Source organism: Somniosus microcephalus, unplaced genomic scaffold (assembly GCF_052327205.1).
Source record: "Somniosus microcephalus isolate GS21.2 unplaced genomic scaffold, FLI_Smic_1.0 unresolved_chr5, whole genome shotgun sequence".
Classification (NCBI taxonomy): domain Eukaryota; kingdom Metazoa; phylum Chordata; class Chondrichthyes; order Squaliformes; family Somniosidae; genus Somniosus; species Somniosus microcephalus.
Genome location: NW_028225183.1, coordinates 32328204 through 32349443, shown reverse-complemented (window position 1 = coordinate 32349443; position 21240 = coordinate 32328204).

The following is a 21240-nucleotide window of genomic DNA, read 5'->3' as shown; positions in this document are numbered from 1 at the left end:
CAAATGCACCTTCCCGCACTATCCCCAAATCCACCTTCCCGCAGTAACCCAAAATCAACCTTCCCAAACTAACCACAAATCAACCTTCCTACTCTAACCCCAAATCCATCTTCCTGCACTATACCCAAATCCAACTTATGGCACTAACCCCAAAACCACCTTCCCGCACTAACCCCAATCCACCTTCCCACATTAAACCCAAATCCACCTTCCCACACTAACCCCAAATCCACCTTCCCGCACTATCCCCAAATCCACCTTCCCTCACTAACCCCACATCCACCATGCTGCAATAACCCCAAATGCACCTTCATGCTCTTACCCCAATCCACCTTCCGCACTATCCCCAAATCAACCTTCCCGCACTATCCCTAAGTCCACTATCCCACACTAACCCAAAATCCACCTTCCTGCCATAACCCAAATCCATCTACCCGCACTAAACCCAAATCCACTTTCCCGCAGTAAAACCAAATCCACATTCCCAAACTAACCCCAAATCCACCTTCCCGCATTAACACCGAATCCACATACCCACTCTAACCCCAAATCGATCTTCTTGCACTAAACCCAAATCCACCTTCCAGCATTAACACCAAATCCACCTTCCCGCAATAACCCCAAATCCACCTTCCAGCGTGAACCCCAAATGCACGTTCCCGCACTAACCACAAATCCATCTTCCCAAAGTAACCCCAATTCCACCTTCACGCCATGAACCCAAATCCACATTCTCGCACTAACTCCAAATCCACCTTCCAGCACTAACCCCAAATCAAACTTCCAGCAATAACTCCAAATCCACCTTCTCACACTAACCACAAATCCAGCTTCCAGCAGTATCCCCAAATCCACCATCCCGCACTAACCCCAAATCCACCTTCCTGCACGAACCCCAAATCAACCTTGCTGTGCTATCCACAAATGCACCTTCCCGCACAATCCCCTCATCCACTTTCCCACACTAACCCCAAATCCACCTTCCCGCACTAACCCCAAATCCACTTTCCTGCACTAACCTCAAATCCACCTTGCCGCACTATCCACAAATCCACCTTCCCACACTAACCCCAAATCCACCTTCCCGTACTATCCCCAAATCCGCCTTCCCGCACTAACCCCAAATCCACCTTCCCGCACTATCCCAAAACCCACCTTCCCGCACTCTCCCCAAATCAACCTTCCCGCATTATCCCCAAATCCACTATCCCACACTAACCCCAAATCCACCTGCCTGCCATAACCCAAATCCATCTTCCCGCGCACACCCAAATCCACTTTCCCGCACAAAACCCAAATCCACATTCTCGCACTAACCTCAAATCCACCGTCTCGCACTATCCCAAAATCCACAATACCGCACTCACCCCAAATCCATCTTCCCACACTAACCCTGAATCCATTTTCTGGCACTAACCCCAAATCCATCTTCCCGCATTAACCCCAAATCTACCTTCCCACACAATCCCCGAATCCACATAACTGCACTAACACCAAATCCAACGTCCTGCACTAAACACAAATCCACCTTCCAGCACTAACACAAAATCCACCTTCCCGCACTAACCAGAAATCCACCTTCCCACAATAAATCCATATCCAACTTCCAGCACTAAACCCAAATCCACCTTCCTGCACTAACCCCAAATCAACCTTCCCGCACTAACCCCGAATCAAACTTCCGGCACTACCCACAAATCCACTTTGCCGCAATAATCCCTAACCCACCTTCCCACAGTAACCCCAAATCCACCTTCATGCCGTAACCCCAAATCCAACTTCCCGCACTAAACACAAATCCACCTTCCCGCACTAATCCCAAATCCACCTTACTGCACTATCCCGAAAACCACCTTCCCGCACTAACCCCAATCCACCTTCCCACATTAACTCCAAATCCACCTTCCCACACTAACCGCAAATCCAACTTCACGCCATAACCTCAAATCCACATTCTTGCACTAACCCCAAATCCAACTTCCAGCAATAACTCCAAATCCACCTTCTCGCACTAACCCCAAATCCACCTTCCAGCACTATCCCCAAATCCACTTTCCTGCGCTAACCCCAATTCCACCTTCACGCACTAACCTCAAATCCACCTTACCGCACTATCCACAAATCAACCTTCCCGCACTAACCCCAAATCCACCTACCCACACTAACCCCAAATCCACCTTCCCGTACTATCCCCAAATCCGCCTTCCCGCACTAACCACAAATCCACCTTCCTGCACTATCCCAAAATCCACCTTCCCGCACTAACGCCAAATCCACCTTCCCGCACTATCCCAAAATCCACCTTCCTGCCATTACCACAAATCAACCTTCCAGTGCTAAACCCAAATCCACCTTCCCGCACTAACCAAAAATCCACCTTCCCACACTTAATCCAAATCCATCTTCCAGCACTAAACCCAAATCCACATTCCTGCACTAACCCCAAATCACCTTCCCGCCCTAACCCCGAATCAATCTTCCTGCACTAACCACAAATCCACCTTGCAGCAATAATTCAAACCAATCTTCCCACAGTAATCACAAATCCACCTTCACGCCATAACCCCAAATTCAACTTCCCGCACTAACCACAAATCCACCTTCCAGCACTAAACCCAAATCCACATCCCAGCAGTAAAGACAAATCCACTTTCCTGCACTAACCCCAAATCCAACATCTAGCAATAACTCCAAATCCACCTTCTCGCATTAACCCCAAATCCACCTTCCAGCACTATCCCCAAATCCAGCTTCCCGCACTAACTCCAAATCCAGCTTCCTGCACTAACCTAAAATCCACCTTCCCGCACTAACCCCAAATCCAACTACCCGCACTAACCCCAAATCCACTTTCCCGCAGTAACACCAAATCCACCTTCCCACACCAACCCCAATCCCACCTTCCCGCACTAACCCCAAATCCACCTTAACGCACTATCCACAAATCAACCTTCCTGCACTAACCCAAATTAAACTTCCCGCACTAACCCCGAATCCACATTCCCGCACTATCCCCATATCCACATACCCACACAAACCCCAAATCCATCTTCCCGCACGAACTCCAAACCCACATTCCCACACTAACTCCAAATCCACCTTTCCGCACTTTCCCCAAATCCACATTCCCGCACTATCCCCAAATTCAACGTCCCACACTATCTCCAAATCCACCTTCCCGCACTATTCCCAGATCCACCTTCCCGCACGAACCCCAAATCCACCATCCCGCAATAACGCCAAATCCACCTTCCTGCAATAACCCAAATCCATCTTCCCGCACTAAACTCAAATCCACATTCCTGCCCTAAACCCCAATACACATTCCCAAACTAACCCCAAATCCATCTTCTCGCACTCTCCCAAAATCCACCATACCGCATTATCCACAAATCCACCTTCCCACACTAACCCCATATCCATCTTCCCGCACTAACCCTAAATCCATCTTACCGCACTAACCACAAATCAACCTTCCCGCATTAACCTCAAATCCACCTTCCCACACTGTTCCCAAATCCACATGCCCGCACTAACCCCAAAACCAACTTCCTGCACCAAATCCAAATCCAACTTCCAGCACTAACACCAAATCCACCTTCCCGGAATAACCCCAAATCCACCTTCCAGCACGAACCCCAAATGCACCTTCCCGCACTATCCCCAAATCCAACTTCCCGCAGTAACCCCAAATCCACCTTCCCAAGCTAGCCCCAAATCAACCTTCCTGCTCTAACCCCAAATCCACCTTCCCGCACTATCCCCAAATCCAACTTCTGGCACTAACCCCAAATCCACATTCCCACACGAGCCCCAAATTCACCTTCCCACACTAACTCCAAATCTACCTTCCCGCACTAACACCAAATCCACCTTCCCACACTATCCCCAAATCCACCTTCCCGCACTAACCCCACATCTACCTTTCTGCACTAACACCAAATCCACCTTCATGCTCTTATGCCAATCCACCGTCCGCACTATCCTGAAATCAACCTTCCCGCACTATCCCCAAATCCACTATCCCAAACTAACCCCAAATCCACATTTCTGCCATCACCCAAATCCATCTTCCCGCACTAAATCCAAATCCACTTTCCCGCAGTAAACCCAAATCCACATTCCCACACTAACCCCAAATCCACCTTCTCGAAATAACCCCAAATCCACCTTCCAGCGCGAACACCAAATCCACCTTCCCGCTAACCCCAAATCCATCTACCCGCACTAAACCTGAATCCATTTTCTGGCACTAACCACAATTCCACCTTCCTGCATTAACCCTAAATCCAACTTCCTGCACTAAACCCAAATCCACCTTCCAGCACTGACACCAAATCCAGCTTCCCGCAATAACACTAAATCTACCTTCCAGCACGAACTCCAAATCAACTTTCCCGCATTAACCGCAAATCAAACTTCCCGCACTAACCACAAATCCACCTTGCCGCAATAATCCCAAATCCACCTTCCCACAGTAACTCCAAATCCACCTTCACGCGATAACCCCAAATGCACCTTCCCGCACTAACCCCAAATCAACCTTCCTGCACTAACCCCAAATCGATATTCCCGCACTAACCCTAAATCTTTCTTCCCGCACTAACCCCAAAACAATCTTATCGCATTAACCCCAAATCCACCTTCCCGCACTGTTCCCAAATCCACATTCCCGCAATAACCCCAAATCCAACTTCCTGCACTAAAACCAAATCCACCTTCCAGCACTAACACAAAATCCACCTTCCAGCTCGAACCCCAAATCCATCTTCCCGCACGAAGCCCCAATCCACCTTCCAGCACTAACCCCCAATCCAGCTTCCCCCACTAACCCCAATTCCAGCTTCCAGCACTAACCCCAAATCCACCTTCCAGCATTAACCACAAATCAACCTTCCCGCACTAAACCCAAATCAATCTTCTCGCACTAACAACAAATCCACGTTCCCGCAATAACCCCAAATCCACCTTTCCGCACTAACCCCAAATGCACCTTCCCGCACTATCCCCAAATCCAGCTTCCCGCAGTAACCCAAAATCAACCTTCCCAAAATAACCCCAAATCAACCTTCCTACTCTAACCCCAAATCCACCTTCCCGCACTATACCCAAATCCAACTTATGGCACTAACCCCAAAACCACCTTCCCGCACTAAACCCAATCCACCTTCCCACATTAAACCCAAATCCACCTTCCCACACTAACCCCAAATCCACCTTCCCGCACAATCCCCAAATCCACTTTCCCGCACTAACCCCACATCCACCTTGCTGCAATAACCCCAAATGCACCTTCATGCTCTTACGCCAATCCACCTTCCGCACTATCCCCAAATCAACCTTCCCGCACTATCCCTAAGTCCACTATCCCACACTAACCCCAAATCCGCCTTCCTGCCATAACCCAAATCCATCTACCCGCACTAAACCCAAATCCACTTTCCCGCAGTAAAATCAAATCCACATTCCCACATTAACCCCAAATCCACCTTCCCGCATTAACCCCGAATCCACATACCCACACTAACCCCAAATCCATCTTCCTGCACTAAACTCAAAACCACCTTCCAGCAATAACACCAAATCCACCTTCCCGCAATAACCCCAAATCCACCTTCCAGCGCGAACCCCAAATGCACCTTCCCGCACAAACCACAAATCCATCTTCCCACACTAAACCTGAATCCATCTTCTGGCACTAACCCCAAATCCACCTTCCCGCATTAACCCCAAATCCACCTTCCCGCACTATCCCCGAATCCACCTTCCCAAAGTAACCCCAAATCCACCTTCCCGCACTATCCCCGAATCCACCTTCCCAAAGTAACCGCAAATCCACCTTCACGCCATGAACCAAATCCACATTCTCGCACTAACTCCAAATCCACCTTCCAGCACTAACCCCAAATCAAACTTCCAGCAATAACTCCAAATCCACCTTCTCACACTAACCCCAAATCCAGCTTCCAGCACTATCCCCAAATCCACCATCCCGCACTAACCCCAAATCCACCTTCGCACACGAGACCCAAATCCACCTTACTGCGCTATCCACAAATGCACCTTCCCGCACAATCCCCTCATCAACTTTCCCACACTAACCCCAAATCCACCTTCCCGCACTAACCCCAAATCCACTTTCCTGCACTAACCTCAATCCACCTTACCGCACTATCCACAAATCCACCTTCCCACACTAACCCCAAATCCACCTTCCCGTACTATCCCCAAATCCGCCTTCCCGCACTACCCACAAATCCACCTTCCCGCACTATCCCAAAATCCACTTTCCCGCACTCTCCCCAAATCAACCTTCCCGCATTATCCCCAAATCCACTATCCCACACTAACCCCAAATCAACCTGCCTGCCATAACCCAAATCCATCTTCCCGCACACACCCAAATCCACTTTCCCGCACAAAACCCAAATCCACATTCTCGCACTAACCTCAAATCCACCGTCTCGCACTATCCCAAAGTCCACCATACCGCACTCACCCCAAATCCATCTTCCCACACTAACCCTGAATCCATTTTCTGGCACTAACCCCAAATCCATCTTCCCGCATTAACCCCAAATCTACCTTCCCACACAATCCCCGAATCCACATAACTGCACTAACACCAAATCCAAAGTCCTGCACTAAACACAAATCCACCTTCCAGCACTAACACCAAATCCACCTTCCTGCACTAACCAGAAATCCACCTTCCCACAATAAATCCATATCCAACTTCCAGCACTAAACCCAAATCCAACTTCCTGCACTAACCCCAAATCAACCTTCCCGCACTAACCCCGAATCAAACTTCCCGCACTAACCACAAATCCACCTTGCCGCAATAATCCCTAACCCACCTTCCTACAGTAACCCCAAATCCACCTTCACGCCGTAACCCCAAATCCAACTTCCCGCACTAAACACAAATCCACCTTCCCGCACTAACCCCAAATCCACCTTCCCGCACTAACCCCAAATCCACCTTACTGCACTATCCCCAAAACCACCTTCCCGCACTAACCCCAATCCACCTTCCCACATTAACTCCAAATGCACCTTCCCACACTAACCCCAAATCCACCTTCACGCCATAACCTCAAATCCACATTCTTGCACTAACCCCAAATCCACCTTCCAGCACTAAACCCAAATCCACATCCCAGCACTAAACAAAAATCCAACTTCCTGCGCTAACCCCAAATCCAACTTCCAGCAATAACTCCAAATCCACCTTCTCGCACTAACCCCAAATCCACCTTCCAGCACTATCCCCAAATCCAACTTCCCGCACTCACCCCAAATCCACCTTCCCGCACCAACCCCAAATCCACCTTCCCGCAATAACCCCAAATCCACTTTCCCGCACTAACCACAAATCAACCTTCCCGCACTAACCCCAATTCCACCTTCCCGCACTAACCCCAAATCCACCTTACCGCACTATCCACAAATCAACCTTCCTGCACTAACCCAAATTTTACTTCCCGCACTAACCCCAAATCCAACATCCCGCACTAACCCAAAATCCACTTTCCCGCACTAACACCAAATCAACCTTCCCGCACTAACCCCAAATCCACCTTACCGCACTATCCACAAATCAACCTTCCTGCACTAAACCAAATTTTACTTCCCGCACTAACCCCAAATCCAACATCCTGCACTAACCCAAAATCCACTTTCCCGCACTAACACCAAATCAACCTTCCCGCACTAACTCCAAACCCACATTCCTGCACTAACTCCAAATCCACCTTCCCGCACTTTCCCCAAATCCACATTCCCGCACTATCCCCAAATTCACCTTCCCACACTATCTCCAAATCCACCTTCCCGCACTATTCCCAGATCAACCTTCCCGCACTAACCCCAAATCCACCTTCCCGCAATAACGCCAAACCCACCTTCTCGCACTCTCCCCAAATCCACCTTCCGGCCATTACCACAAATCAACCTTCCAGTGCTAAACCCAAATCCACCTTCCCGCACTCTCCCCAAATCCACCTTCCTGCCATTACCACAAATCAACCTTCCAGTGCTAAACCCAAATCCACCTTCCCGCACTCTCCTCAAATCAACTTTCCCGCACTATCCCCAAATCCACTATCCCACACTAAACCCAAATCCACATTCCTGCCATAACCCAAACCCATCTTCCCGCACTAAACTCAAATCCACATTCCTGCCTTAAACCCCAATCCACATTCCCGCACGAACCCCAAATCCACCTTCACGCTCTATCCCAAAATCCACCAAACCGCACTATCCACAAATCCACCTCACCACACTAACCCTAAATCCATCTTCCCTTACTAACCATAAATCCATCTTACCGCACTAACCACAAATCAACCTTCCCGCATTAACCTCAAATCCACCTTACCACACTGTTCCCAAATCCACATGCCCGCACTAACCCTAAAACCAACTTCCTGCACCAAAACCAATACCAACTTCCAGCACTATCCCCAAATCCACCTTCCCGCAGTAACCCCAAATCCACCTTCACGCACTATCCCCAAATCCAACTTCTGGCACTAACCCCAAATCCACCTTCCCGCACTAACCCCAAATTCACCTTCCCGCACTAACTCCAAATCCACCTTCCCGCACTAACTCCAAATCCACCTTCCCGCACTAACTCCAAATCCACCTTCCCGCACTAACTCCAAATCCACTTTCCCGCACTAACTCCAAATCCACCTTCCCACACTATCCCCAAATCCACCTTCCCGCACTAACCCCACATCTATCTTTCTGCACTAACACCAAATCCACCTTCATGCTCTTACGCCAATCCACCATCCGCACTATCCCCAAATCAACCTTCCCGCACTATCCCCAAATCCACGATCCCAAACTAACCCCAAATCCACATTTCTGCCATCACCCAAATTCATCTTCCCGCACTAAAACAAAATCCACTTTCCCGAAGTAAACTCTAATCCACATTCCCACACTAACCCCAAATCCACCTTCCCGAAATAACCCCAAATCCACCTTCCAGCGCGAACCCCAAATCCACCTTCCCGCGCTAACCCCAAATCCATCTACCCGCACTAAACCTGAATCCATTTTCTGGCACGAACCCCAAATCCACCTTCCTGCATTAACCCCATATCCACCTTCCCGCACTATCCCCGAATCCACATACACGCTCTAACCCCAAATTCAAGTTCCTGCACTAAATCCAAATCCACCTTCCAGCACTGACACCAAATCCACCTTCCCGCAACAACCCCAAATCTACCTCCCAGCACTTATCCCAAATCCACCTTCCCGCAGTAACCACAAATCCAACTTCCCGCACTAAAGACAAATTCACCTTCCAGCACTAACCCCAAATCCACCTTCCTGCACTAACCCCAAATCAACTTTCCCGCATTAACCCCAAATCCACCTTCCCACAGTAACCTCAATCCACCTTCACGCCATAACCCCAAATCCACCTTCCCGCACTAACCCCAAATTAACCTTCCTGAATAAACCCCAAATCCATCTTCCCGCACTAACCCTAAATCCATCGTCCCGCACTAACCCCAAAACAACCTTACCGCATTAACCCCAAATCCACCTTCCCGCACTGTTCCCAAATCCACATTCCCGCACTAACGCCAAATCCAACTTCCTGCACTAAAACCAAATCCACCTTCCAGCACTAACACCAAATCCACCTTCCCGCAATATCCCCAAATCCACCTTCCAGCTCGAACCCCAAATCCATCTTCCCGCAATAACCCCAAATCCACCTTCCCGCACTAACCCCAAATACACCTTCCCGCACGATCCCCAAATCCACCTTCCCGCAGTAACCCCAAATCCACCTTCCCACTCAAACCCCAAATCAACCATCCTCCTCTAACCCCAAATCCACCTTCCTGCACTATACCCAAATCCAACTTATGGCACTAACCCCAAAACCACATTCCCGCACTAACCCCAATCCACCTTCCCACATTAACTCCAAATCCACCTTCCCGCACTATCCCCAAATACACCTTCCCGCACTAACCCCACATCCACCTTGCTGCAGTAACCCCAAATGCACCTTCATGCTCTTACGCCAATCCACATTCCGCACTATCCCCAAATCAAACTTCCCGCACTATCCCTAAATCCACCATCCCACAATAACCCCAAATCCACCTTCCTGCCATAACCCAAATCCAACTTCCCGCACTAAACCCAAATCCACTTTCCCGCAGTAAACCCGAATCCACATTCCCACACTAAACCCAAATCCACCTTCCCGCATTAACCCCGAATCCACATACCTGCAGTAACCCCAATCCATCTTCCTGCACTAAACCCAAATCCACCTTCCAGCATTAACACCAAATCCACCATCCCGCACTAACCCCAAATCCATCTTCCTGCACTAAACCCAAATCCACCTTCCAGCATTAACACCAAATCCACCTTCCGACAATAACCCCAAATCCACCTTCCAGCGCAAACCACAAATGCACCTTCCCGCACTAACCACAAATCCATCTTCCTGCACTAAACCTGAATCCATCTTCTGGCACTAACCCCAAATCCACCTTCCGGCATTAAGCCGAAATCCACCTTACCGCACTATCCCCGAATCCACCTTCCCACAGTAACCCCAAATCCACCTTCACGCCATAACCCCAAATCCACATTCTCGCACTAACCCCCAATCCAACTTCCAGCACTAAACCCAAATCCACATCACAGCACTAAACACAAATCCACCTTCCTGCGCTAACCCCAAATCCAACTTCCAGCAATAAACCAAATCCACCTTCTCGCACTAACCCCAAATCCAACTTCCAGCACTATCCCCAAATCCACCTTCCCGCACTTACCCCATAGCCATCTTCCCGCACTCACCCCAAATCCACCTTACTGCACTATCCACAAATGCACCTTCGCGCACAATCCCCTTATCCACTTTCCCGCACTAACCCCAAATCCACTTTCCCGCACTAACCCCAATTCCACCTACCCGCACTAACACCAAATCCACTTTCCCGCACTAACCCCAATTCCACCTTCCCGCACTAACCTCAAATCCATCTGACTGCACTATCCACAAATCAACCTTCCCGAACTATCCCCAAATCCACCTTCCCACACTAACCCCAAATCCACCTTCCCGTACTATCCCCAAATCCGCCTTCCCGCACTAACCCCAAATCCACCTTCCCGCACCATCCCAAAATCCACCTTCTCCCACTCTCCCCAAACCAACCTTCCCGCACTATCCCCACATCCACTATCCCACACTAAACCCAAATCCACCTACCTGCCATAACCCATATCCACCTTCCCGCACAATCCCAAAATCCACCTTCCCGCACTCTCCCCAAATCAACCTTCCCGCACTATCCCCAAATCCACTATCCCACACTAACCCCAAATCCAACTGCCTGCCATAACCCAAATCCATCTTCCCGCACACACACAAATCCACTTTCACGCACAAAACCCAAATCCACATTCCCGAACTAACCAGAAATCAACCTTCCCACACTAAATCCAAATACAACTTCCAGCACTAAACCCAAATCCAGCTTCCTGCACTAACCCCAAATCAAACTTCCCGCACTAACTTGAATCAAAATTCGCGCACTAACCACAAATCCACCTTGCCGCAATAATTCAAACCCAAATTCCCACAGTAACCCCAAATCCAACTTCACGCACTAACCACAAATCTACCTTCCAGCAATAAACCCAAATCCACATCCCAGCAGTGTACACAAATCCACTTTCCTGCACTAACCCCAAATGCAACTTCCAGCAATGACTCCAAATCCACCTTCTCGCACTAACCCCAAATCCACCTGCCAGCACCAACCCCAAATCCACCTTCCCGCACTAACCCCAAATCCAACATCCTGCAATAACACCAAATCCACTTTCTCGCACTAACCCCAAATCCACCTTCCCGCACTAACCCCAAATCCACCTTCCCGCACTAACCCCAATTCCAACTTCCCACACTAACCCCAAATCCACCTTACCACACTATCCACAAATCAACCTTCCTGCACTAACCCAAATTCAACTTCCCGCACTAACCCCGAATCCACATTCCCGCACTATCCCCATGTCCACATACCTGCGAAAATCCCAAATCCATCTTCCCGCAATAACTCCAAACCCACATTCCAGCACTAACTCCAAATCCACCTTCCCGCACTTTCCCCAAATCCACATTCCCGCACTATCCCCAAATTCACCTTCCCACATTATCTCCAAATCCACCTTCCCGCACTATTCCCAGATCCACCTTCCCGCACTAACCCCAAATCCACCTTCCTGCCATTAACACAAATCAACCTTCCAGTGCTAAACCCAAATCCACCTTCCCGCACTAATCCCAGATCAACCTTCCTGCACTAACCCCAAATCCACCTTCCCGCAATAACGCCAAATCCACCTTCCCGCACTCTCCCCAAATCAACTTTCCCACACTAACCCCAAATCCACTGTCCCACACTAACCCCAAATCCACCTTCCTGCCATAACCCAAATACATCTTCCCGCACTAAACTCAAATCCACATTCCTGCCCTAAACCCCAATCCACATTCCCGCACTAACCCCAAATCCACCTTCTCGAACTATCCCAAAATCCACCATACCACACTATCCACATATCCACCTTCCCACACTAACCACAAATCCATCATCCCGCACTAAACCTGAATCCATCATTTGGCACTAACCCCAAATCCACCTTCCCGCATTAACCCCAAATCCAGCTTCCCGCACTATCCCCGAATCCACCATCCCACAGTAACCACAAATCCACCTTCACGCCATTGCCCCAAATCCACATTCTCGCACTAACCCCAAATCCACCTTCCAGCACTAAACACAAATCCACACCCCAGCACTAAACACAAATTCACCTTCCTGCGCTAACCCCAAATCCACCTTCCAGCAATAACTCCAAATCCACCTTCTCGCACTAACCCCAAATCTAGCTTCCAGCACTATCCCCAAATCCACCATCGCACACTAACCTCAAATCCACCTTCCCGCACTAACCCCAAATCCACCTTACAGCACGATCCCCAAAAGCACCTTCCCGCATAATCCCCTCATCCACTTTCCCGCACTAACCCCAAATCCACCTTCCCGCACTAACCCCAATTCCACTTTCCCGCACTAACCCCAATTCCACCTTCCCGCACTAACCTCAAATCCACCTTACCGCACTATCCACAAATCACCCTTCCCGCACTATCCCCAAATCCACCTTCCCACACTATCCCCAAATCTACCTACCCGTACTATCCACAAATCTGCCTTCCCGCACTAACCCCAAATCCACCTACCTGCCATAACCCAATTCCACCTTCCCGCAATATCCCAAAATCCACCTTCCCGCACTCTCCCCAAATCAACCTTCCCGCACTATCTCCAAATCCACTATCCCACACTAACCCCAAATCCACCTACCTGCTATAACCCAAATCCATCTACCCGCACACACACATATCCACTTTCCCGCCATAAACCCAAATCCACTTTCCCGCACTAACCTCAAATCCACCGTCTTGCACTGTCCCAAAATCCACCATACCGCACTCACCCCAAATCCATCTTCCCACACTAACCCTGAATCCATCTTCTGGCATTAACCCCAAATCCATCTTCCCGCACTATCCCCGAATCCACATACCTGCACTAACCCCAAATCCAACGTCCTGCACTAAACCCAAATCCACCTTCCAGCATTAACACCAAATCCACCTTCCCGCAATAACACCAAATCCACCTTCCAGCACGAACCCCAAATCCACCTTCCCGCACTAACCATAAATCCACCTTCCCACACTAAATCGAAATCCAACTTCCAGCACTGAACCCAAATCCACCTTCCTGCACGAACACCAAATCAACCTTTCCGCACTAACCCCGAATCAAACTTCCCACACTAACCACAAATCCACCTTGCCGCAATAATCCCAAACCCACCTTCCCACAGTAACCCCAAATCCACCTTCACGCCGTAACCCCAAATCCAACTTCCCGCACTAACCACAAATCCACCTTCCAGCACTAAACCCAAATCCACATCCCAGCAGTAAACACAAATCCACTTTCCTGCACTAACCCCAAATCCAACTTCCAGCAATAACTCCAGATCCACCTTCCCGCACTAACCCCAAATCCACCTTCCCGCACTAACCCCAAATCCAACATCCCGCACTAACACCAAATCCATCTTTCCCGCACTAACCCCAAATCCACCTTCCCGCACTAACCCCAATTCCACCTTCCTGCACTAACCCCAAATCCACCTTACCGCACTATCCACAAATCAACCTTCCTGCACTAACCCAAATTCAACTTCCCGCACTAACCCCGAATCCACATTCCCGCACTATCCCCATATCCACATACCCGCACTATCCCCAAATCCATCTTCCCGCAATAACTCCAAACCCACATTCCCGCACTAACTCCAAATCCACCTTCCCGCACTATCCCCAAAGCCACATTCCCGCACTATCCCCAAATTCACCTTCCCACACAATCTCCAAATCCGCCTTCCCGCACTATTCCCAGATCCTCCTTCCCGCACTAACCCCAAATCCACCTTCCCGCAATAACGCCAAATCCACCTTCCCGCACTATCCCCAAATCCACCTTCCTGCCATTACCACAAATCAACCTTCCAGTGCTAAACCCAAATCCACCTTCCTGCACTAACTCCAAATCCACCTTCCCGCCATAAACCCAAATCCACCTCCCTGCACTAACCCCGAATCCATCTTCCCACACCAACCACAAATCCGCCTTTCCGCACTAACTCCAAATCAACCTTCCCGCACTATCCACAAATCAACCTTCCCGAAATATGCCCCAATCCACCTTCCCGCACTAACGCCAATACCACCTTCCAGCCCTAATCCCAATTCCACCTTCCCGCACTAACCCGAAATCGACATTCCCGCACAAACACCAAACCCACATTCCCGCACTGAGCCCAAATCCTCAATCCCACACTAACCCCAAATCCACCTACCCACACTATCCCCAAGCTAACCTTCCTGCCATTATCACAAATCTACCTTCCAGTGCTAAACCCAAATCCACCTTCCCGCACAAACCCCAAATCCACCTTCCCGCACTGTCCCCAAATCCACCTTCCTGCACTAACTCCAAATCCACGTTCCCGCCATAAACCCAAATCAACCTCCCTGCACTAACCACAAATCCACCTTCCCGCACAAACCCCATATCCACCTTCCCGCATTAACCCCAAATTTACCTTCCGCAGTTTCCCCAAATCAACCTTCACACACTATCCACAAATCAACCTTTCCGCACTATCCCCAAATCCACCTGCCCGCACTAACGCCAAATCCCCCTTCCCAAACTAACCCCAAATCCACCTTCCCGTACTATCCCCAAATCCGCCTTCCCGCACTAACCCCAAATCCACCTTCCCGCAACATCCCAAAATCCACCTTCTCCCACTCTCCCCAAACCAACTTTCCCGCACTATCCCCAAATCCACTATCCCATACTAAACCCAAATCCAGCTACCTGCCATAACCCAAATCCACCTTCCCCTACTATCCCCAAATCCGCCTTCCCGCACTAACCCCAAATCCACTGTCCCACACTAACCCCAAATCCACCTTCCTGCCATAACCCAAATACATCTTCCCGCACTAAACTCAAATCCACATTCCTGCCCTAAACCCCAATCCACATTCCCGCACTAACCCCAAATCCACCTTCTCGAACTATCCCAAAATCCACCATACCACACTATCCACAAATCCACCTTCCCATACTAACCACAAATCCATCATCCCGCACTAAACCTGAATCCATCATTTGGCACTAACCCCAAATCCACCTTCCCGCATTAACCCCAAATCCAGCTTCCCGCACTATCCCCGAATCCACCATCCCACAGTAACCACAAATCCACCTTCACGCCATTGCCCCAAATCCACATTCTCGCACTAACCCCAAATCCACCTTCCAGCACTAAACACAAATCCACACCCCAGCACTAAACACAAATTCACCTTCCTGCGCTAACCCCAAATCCACCTTCCAGCAATAACTCCAAATCCACCTTCTCGCACTAACCCCAAATCTAGCTTCCAGCACTATCCCCAAATCCACCATCCCACACTAACCTCAAATCCACCATCCCACACTAACCTCAAATCCACCTTCCCGCACTAACCCCAAATCCACCTTACTGCACGATCCCCAAAAGCACCTTCCCGCATAATCCCCTCATCCACTTTCCCGCACTAACCCCAAATCCACCTTCCCGCACTAACCCCAATTCCACTTTCCCGCACTAACACCAATTCCACCTTCCCGCACTAACCTCAAATCCACCTTACCGCACTATCCACAAATCACCCTTCCCGCACTATCCCCAAATCCACCTTCCCACACTATCCCCAAATCTACCTACCCGTACTATCCCCAAATCTGCCTTCCCGCACTAACCCCAAATCCACCTACCTGCCATAACCCAATTCCACCTTCCCGCACTAACCCGAAATCGACATTCCCGCACAAACACCAAACCCACATTCCCGCACTGAGCCCAAATCCTCAATCCCAAACTAACCCCAAATCCACCTACCCACGCTATCCCCAAGCTAACCTTCCTGCCATTATCACAAATCTACCTTCCAGTGCTAAACCCAAATCCACCTTCCCGCACAAACCCCAAATCCACCTTCCCGCACTGTCCCCAAATCCACCTTCCTGCACTAACTCCAAATCCACGTTCCCGCCATAAACCCAAATCAACCTCCCTGCACTAACCACAAATCCACCTTCCCGCACAAACCCCATATCCACCTTCCTGCATTAACCCCAAATTTACCTTCCGCAGTTTCCCCAAATCAACCTTCACACACTATCCACAAATCACCCTTTCCGCACTATCCCCAATTCCACCTGCCCGCACAAACGCCAAATCCACCTTCCCAAACTAACCCCAAATCCACCTTCCCGTACTATCCCCAAATCCGCCTTCCCGCACTAACCCCAAATCCACCTTCCCGCACCATCCCAAAATCCACCTTCTCCCACTCTCCCCAAACCAACCTTCCCGCACTATCCCCAAATCCACTATCCCACACTAAACCCAAATACAGCTACCGGCCATAACCCAAATCCACCTTCCCCTACTATCCCCAAATCCGCCTTCCCACACTAACCCCAAATCCACCGTCCCGCACCATCCCAAAATCCACCTTCTCCCACTCTCCCCAAACCAACCTTCCCGCACTATCCCCAAATCCACTATCCCACACTAAACCCAAATCCATCTACCTGCCATAACTCAAATCCACCTTCCCGCACTATCCCCAAATCAACCTTCCCGCACAATCCCCAAATCCACTATCCCACACTAACCCCAAATCCAACTGCCTGCCATAACCCAAATCCATCTTCCCGCACACACGCAAATCCACTTTCCCGCACAAAACCCAAATCCAAATTACCGCACTAATCTCAAATCCACCATCTCACACTATCCCAAAATCCACCATACCGCACTCACCCCAAATCCATCTTCCCACACTAACCCTGAATCCATCTTCTGGCACTAAACCCAAATCCATCATCCCACATTAACCCCAAATCCACCTTCCCGCATTATCCCCGAATCCACATACCTGCACTAACCCCAAATCCAACATCCTGCACTAAACCCAAATCCACCTTCCAGCACTAACACCAAATCCACCTTCCCGCAATAACACCAAATCCAGCTTCCAGCACGAACCCCAAATCCACCATCCCGCACTAACCAGAAATCAACCTTCCCACACTAAATGCAAATCCAACTTCCAGCACTAAACCCAAATCCATCTTCCTGCACGAACCCCAAATCAAACTTCCCGCACTAACCCCGAATAAAACTTCCCGCACGAACCACAAATCCACCTTGCTGCAATAATTCAAACCCACCTTCCCACAGTAAACCCAAATCCACCTTCACGTCGTAACCCCAAATCCAACTTTCCGCACTAACCACAAATCCACCTTCCAGCACTCAACCCAAATCCACATCCCAGCAGTATACACAAATCCACTTTCCTGCACTAACCCGAAATCCAACTTCCAGCAATGACTCCAAATCCACCTTCTCGCACTAACCCAAATCCACCTGCCAGCACTATCCCCAAATCCAACTTCCCGCACTAACCCCAAATCCAGCTTCCTGCACTAACCACAAATCCACCTTCCCGCACTAACCCCAAATCCAACATCCCGCACTAACACCAAATCAACTTTCCCGCACTAACCCCAAATCCACCTTCCCACACTAACCCCAATTCCACCTTCCCGCACTAACCCCAAATCCACCTTACCGCACTATCCACAAATCAACCTTCCTGCACTCACCCAAATTCAGCTTCCCGCACTAACCCCGAATCCATATTCCCGCACTATCCCCATATCCACATACCCGCGCAAACCACAAATCCAGCTTCCCGCACTAACCCCAAATCCACCTTCACGCAATAACTCCAAACCTACATTCCCGCACTAACTCCAAATCCACCTTCCCGCACTAACCCCAAATCCACCTTCACGCAATAACTCCAAACCTACATTCCCGCACTAACCCCAAATCCACCTTCACGCAATAACTCCAAACCTACATTCCCGCACTAACTCCAAATCCACCTTCCCGCACTTTCCCCAAATCCACCTTCCCGCACCATCCCCAAATTCACCTTTCCACACTATCTCCAAATCCACCTTCCCGCACTATTCCCAGATCCACCTTCCCGCATTAACCCCATATCCACCTTCCTGCCATTACCACAAATCAACCTTCCAGTGCTAAACCCAAATCCACCTTCCCGCACTCTCCCCAAATCAACCTTCCCGCACTATCCCCAAATCCACTATCCCACACTAACCGCAAATGCACCTTCCTGCCATAACCCAAATCCATCTTCCCGCACTAAACTCAAATCCACATTCCTGCCCTAAATCCCAATCCACATTCCCGCACTAACCCCAAATCCACCTTCTCGCACTATCCCAAAATCCACCATACCGCACTATCCACCAATCCACCTTCCCACACTAACCACAAATACATCATCCCGCACTAAACCTGAATCCATCCTCTGGCACTAACCCCAAATCCACCTTCCCGCATTTACCCCAAATCCAGCTTCCCGCACTATCCCCGAATCCACCTTCCCACAGTAACCCCAAATCCACCTTCACGCCATAGCCCCAAATCCACATTCTCGCACTAACCCCAAATCCACCTTCCAGCACTAAACCCAAATCCACACCCCAGAACTAAACACAAATCCACCTTGCTGCGCTAACCCCAAATCCACCTTCCCGCACAAACCCCAAATCCACCTTCCCGCACTAACCCCAAATCCAACATCCCGCACTAACCCCAAATCCACTTTCCCGCATTAACCCCAAATCCACCTTCCCGCACTAACCCCAATTCCACCTTCCCGCACTATCCCCATATCCACATACCCGCACTATCCCCGAATCCATCTTCCCGCAATAACTCCAAACCCACATTCCCGCACTAACTCCAAATCCACCTTCCCGCACTTTCCCCAAATCCACATTCCCGCACTATCCACAAATTCACCTTCCCTCACTATCTCCAAATCCACCTTCCGCACTATTCCCAGATCCACCTTCCCGCACTAACCCCAAATCCAACTTCCCGCAATAACGCCAAATCCACCTTCCCGCACTATCCCCAAATCCACCTTCCTGCCATTACCTCAAATCAACCTTCCAGTGCTAAACACAAATCCACCTTCCTGCACTAACCCCGAATCCATCTTCCCACACCAACCACAAATCCACCCTCCCGCACTAACCCCAAATCAACCTTCCCGCACTATCCACAAATCAACCATCCCGAAATATGCCCAAATCCACCTTCCCGCACGAACGCCAATACCACCTTCCAGCCCTAATCCCAATTCCACCTTCCCGCACTAACACCAAATTGACATTCCCGCACAAACACCAAACCCACATTCCTGCACTGATCCCAAATCCTCAATCCCACACTAACCCCAAATCCACCTAGCCACACTATCCCCAAATTAACCTTCCTGCCATTACCACAAATCAACCTTCCAGTGCTAACCTCAAATCCACCATCCCGCACAAACCCCAAATCCACCTTCCCGCACTGTCCCCAAATGCACCTTCCTGCACTAACTCCAAATCCACTTTCCCGCCATAAACCCAAATCAACCTCCCCGCACAAACCCCATATCCACCTTCCCGCATTAACCCCAAATTTACCTTCCCGCAGTTTCCCCAAGTCAACCTTCAAGCACTATCCACAAATCAACCTTTCCGCACTATCCACAAATCCACCTGCCCGTACTAACGCCAAATCCACCTTCCCGCACTAACCCCAAATCCACCTTCCAGCACAAACCACAAATCCACCTGCCCGCACTAACCCCATTTCTACCGTCCCGCGCTAACCCCAAATCCACATTTCCGCAGTAACATCAAATCCACCATACCGCACTGTCCCTAAATCCACCTTCCTGCATTAACCACAAATCCACTTTCCCGCACTAACCCCAAATCCAACTTTCAGCACTAACCCCAAATCCACCTTCCCGCACTAAACCCAAATAAACCTTCCCACACTATCCAGAAATCCACCTTCCCGCATTAACTCCCAATCCACCTTCCTGCCATAACCACAAATCCACTTTCCCGCACTAACCCCAAATCCACCTTCCCACACTCTCCCCAAATCCACCTTCCCGCACTATCCCCAAATCCACCTTCCCGCACTAACACCAAATCCACCATCCAGCACTAACCTCAAATCCACCTTTATGCACTAACCCCAAATCCATCTTCCCGCACTAACCCAAAATCCAACTTCATGCACTAACACCAAATCCACCTCCGTTCACTAACCCCAAATGCACCTTCCTGCACTAACCCCAAATCCACCTTCACGCAGTAACCACAAATCCAGCTTCACACACTAACTCCAAATCCATCTTCCCGCAATAACTCCAAACCCACATTCCCGCACTAACTCCAAATCCACCTTCCCGCACTTTCCCCAAATCCACATTCCCGCACTATCCCCAAATTCACCTTCCCACACTATCTCCAAATCCACCTTCCTGCACTATTCCCAGATCCACCTTTCCGCACTAACCCCAAATCCACCTTCCCGCAATAACGCCAAATCCACCTTCCTGCACTAACCCCG